We start from the raw sequence: 4467 nt of genomic DNA, 5'->3' as shown, positions 1-4467 counted from the left end.
AAGTGGAAAGCCTCTGAAAAGCAGAGGAAGCTTTTGATAGACTTGCAAGGTGAAGATTTGCATTTGAGACCTGCTGGGGTGCTGATGGGGTGGGTCACTGCAGAGCAAGCTCCAGGCTCCCAGGTGGAAGTTGGAGACACAGAGGTAGACTGAGCCCTACCAGGATCTCAATGCAGCTGTGACTCAGTACCAGATTGGCTACTCTTCTCATTGGTCTCGTGGAGGAAGGGGTAAACCCTCCCTGGAGGATAATAACATTTGAAGCCTCTACAACTTTTTACAAGCAAAATTTGCCATCTAGGGACTTCCCTGGTGGCGCAGTGGTTAAGAATCTGCCTGCCAATGCAGGGGACACGGGTTTGAGCCCTGGTCCAGGAAGATCCCACATGCCGCGGAGCAACTAAGCCCGTGCGCCACAGCTACTGAGCCTGCGCTGTAGAGCCTGCAAGCCACAGCTACTGAGCCCGCAGGCCACAGCCACGGAAGCCCGCGTGCCTAGAGCCCGTGCTCTGCAACAAGAGAAGCCACCGCAATGAGAAGCCCGCGCACCGCAACGAAGAGTAGCCCCTGCTCGCTGCAACTAGAGAAAGCCCACACAGAGGAACGAAGACCCAACACAGCCAAAAATAAATAAAATAAATTTATAAAAAAAAAATTTGGCATCTAATAAAAAATTACTGGATATATGAAAAACCAGAGAGAACAGACAATAGAAACAGATCCACAGTTAATCCAGATACTGAAGTTACCTGACTAAAATTACTACGGTTAACATGTTCAAGAAAATAGAGTAAAAGATGGAGAATTTTACTTGAGTATTGAAATCTGGAAAAATAAATCAAATGGAAGCCCTAGAGCTAAAAAGTACATTAAATAAAATTATGAATTCAGTATATTAGACACAACAGAAGACAGGGTTTTAACCACTGGACCGCCAGGGAAGTCCCCCTCTGACTTTATTTTTAATTTTCTTGCATAATATGTGATTTATAAGGAGTTAAATTTAAAAAAAAAGTATTCTAGCATTCCACAGAAGTTTCTCAAACTGTAAGCCTACAGCAATGACTAGCTACTTTCTTGCCTCCATAGTCACCTTAGTTTTAATTCATCCCTAAATTCAAATCACAAAACAAATGTTGTATATAGAATTCTTTTTAACTTTAAAAATGGATTAAACAGTAGAACACAGATAGATTACCCAGAACTTAATTCAATAGTATTGATACCATGGTTTAATTTACTTCATCATCTCTGCCCTTATTTTATTTTATTTTTCAAAGTTAGTACATTGCCTACGTACTCATCTTTTGGGAGACAGATGAATGGAGTACTTGTGTTAAACATCTGGGGCCAGGATATGTCAGAGATTCAAAACCAGGACACAGAACATGAGGGCTAAATGCTTCTAGAATGATTCTACCCGAGTCACAGGTGAGCAGGTCAGGTCCTTTCTGATAGTACCTGAGATCTATCCTCCCAGCCCGTGTTTCCTGAGCCTCGGAGTAACTCTCATCTGATATTTTCATAACTTCTTTCAGCTTCTATCATTTTCAAGGGTGAATGAAATTATGCATTCCCAATCAGATGGGAACAAACCTCCCTCTCCACCTGCTTGTTTTCTCTGTTCCTTCTACATTCCTCTCATCCAGCCAAGATGCTGAATAAAATGACCATATCTCCTAATATCAGTGAGACTGAAAACTTATCAGACTGCAAGTATGAATCATCATTCAAATTCCCCCCGAAATTCTAGTTTATAACCACTCCTCGGAAATTCCCATTTATAAATAGAAAAATCAAGAATGAAGTTATTTTCTTTTTAAATCCATTTCTCCATCTATAAAAACATTAGTTTACCACACAACTTAACCCACTGCATATATATTGTTCTGATCCAAGCAACTATAAATAAAGCTGAACTGCCAAAATTTCCTATTTCTTTTCATCTTTTCTAGCAAGAATTGGTAACATTTAGCATTAAATTTCACTGTCATGCAAAGGATGTTTAAGGATTTTCTGGTTTTACTCCACCGGAAGTAGGATCAATTATGCAGAAGTCCCCTGATTCTCTATCACCACAAAACCCACAGCAACCAAAACACATACACAAATTAAGAAGAATTCTTCATCTCAAGAAATTGCAGTTGAAGCCACTACATGTAAGAACAACAGAAAAGAGGCAGATTAATAAAATACAGTAAGAACCATAAAAGTTGAATTATGCACTTTCATCTTGATAGATACTGCTATATCGCCCTCTTAAGAGTTGGACCAATTTAACCTTCCACACGTAAGGTATAAGGGTGCCTATTTCCACATAGCCTTGTTATCATAGCATGGTATCCAATTTTTTTTCAGTCTGAGAGGTAAAAAGTGGTATTTTGGTGTAGTTTTATATTTAGTATCTCATCATGAATGAGATGAGTAATTTTTTGTATGCTTACAAACCATTTGTATTTCCTTTTCAGTGAATCATATTTTAGTAGCTTTTGCCCAGTTTTCTACTTTGGTCTTTTTCTTATCAAATTGTGAGAGTTCTTTATGTACTAAAGAGATTTGTCTCTGATGTGAACTGGCAATATTTTCCCCCGTTTTGCCATTTGTCTTTCGCCTTGACTAAGAAGTTGATTTGGCCCAAGGTAAAGAACTTTAATTTCAAAGCTTTCCTAAGTGTTTGTGTACTCAAAGGAGGCTACGGAGGTAGGAGACTCTTGTTTGGAAAGACACAGCCACCTGCCTGCTTCCTATGCCCTGTCAGGCCCGTGGGCAACGCCTGCAGGTCAGCGGAGGAAAAAAGGGAACGGATGTTGCTCGCATGGTGTGTGCAGAGTCCTCCCGGTGGGGCCAGGAACACTGGCACACAGGGCACCTTTGGGAACACGTTTCTCTGCCCGAAGATGGATTTAGGCGCACATCCCACCCGAGGCTTCCCCCAGAGAGTGGGAGGGCACCAGGAGGGGGGGGTCGTGTTTCCCTCTCCTGGTGGAGGGTGTCAGAGCGTGTGCAAAGCCTCTTTCAGACCATCCGCGGTTCCTGGTGTGATTCTAGACCCAACACATCCATTTTGGGAAAGGTGATGCAGGGGCTACTCGTGTCCTGGGGATTGTCCCGGTGTAGTGAGAGGACCAGATCCTAGCGCACAGTTTCTCCACGGTGCCCCAGCGGGCAGCGGTACTGTCGTCCCGGGTGAGGTGGGGGCCAGGTAGCTTGCCCAGGTACCCAGGGCTGGAACCGGCTGCCGGGTGTCGGGCCCAAGCTCTCAAGCCCCAGCCCTCGGCAGTGCTAGAGCGGGTCCAAGGAAGGGCCTTGGGATTCGCAATGGAAGGGCCAACAGCCTCACCGGAGTAAACTTTCTGGGGTCTGAGGCGGATTCTAGCTTCCATTCCCGGGTCCTGCCAAGGGCGGGTGTAACCATCTCTCAAAGCTCGGCCAGGACCTGTGCTCAACCACCCAGGCTCTGCTCTCGACCTCTGAGCATTTCACACAATGCCCTCAAGATTTTATGCACCCTTGTATTTTTGTTTTTTGGCCGCGCCACGTGGGATCTTAGTTCCCCGACCAGGGATGGAACCCGCACCCCCTGCACTGGAAGCGCAGAGTCCTAACCCCTGGACCGCCAGGGAAGCCCCTGTGCACCCTGGTCTTATTTCCTCACCTAGACATCCGACATCGGCCGCGCAGAGGTTTACGTGTATTGACCACATCCGACGGCAGAGCACTTCGGCAGCAGGCGGATCTCCACAGATCTCGTCGCCGACAGCGTGTGGGGACCGGGTCAGGAGGGCCAGCAATGAGCGGAGAGGCGCGAGGGCAAGGGACTGGGAAGTTCACCGAGGGGAGGCCCCGGCGGGGTGATGGACGGCGGGATGAAAAGCCAGACTTTAGGGGGAACATCACATCTGGCCCAGCCTGGCGGGGGGGGGGGGGCGGACCCGGCTGCAGAAGGTCCAGACTCTCCCTCGGGGGGGAAGAAGGGACTTCCTGCCAGGTACTCTGGCCTCTTTCGAGGTTTCTGGAGAAACGAAGCCAGGCTCCATTTCCTCTGAAGTCAGGCAAACCGGGCCGGGCCAGCAGTCCCGCCCTGACAGTTCCTCAACCCTCAGAGGCTAGGCCGGCGGTTTCCCCAGCTCCCGGCTGAGGCCCGCAGCAGCCAGCCGTCCGAGTCTTCCCGCCAGCCCCGCCCCCGCCCCCCAGGAAGTCCGGGGTGGGGTCTTCGCCTCAGCTCCTTCTCGCTCTTCCCTCTGCCCGCCCACATCTTCCCCCAGCCTCCAGCCAGCGTCCCCGCCCCAACCCCGCCCCACCCTTGTCCCGCACTCCCGCCACCCCCCGGTCCGTCTTATCCCCGCCCACAGCCTACCCACAACCCCGCCCCCACATTAGCCCCGCCCACAACCCTGCTTCTCCGCCGCGTGGGGGCGGGGCGGCCCGGCGACAGAGGCTGCGGGGGCGGGGCCGGCCTCACCCGGA

The sequence above is a fragment of the Grampus griseus genome (genome assembly GCF_964374135.1).
Source record: "Grampus griseus genome assembly, chromosome: 9".
Taxonomy (NCBI): Eukaryota; Metazoa; Chordata; class Mammalia; order Artiodactyla; family Delphinidae; genus Grampus; species Grampus griseus.
This window is presented reverse-complemented; position numbering follows the sequence as displayed.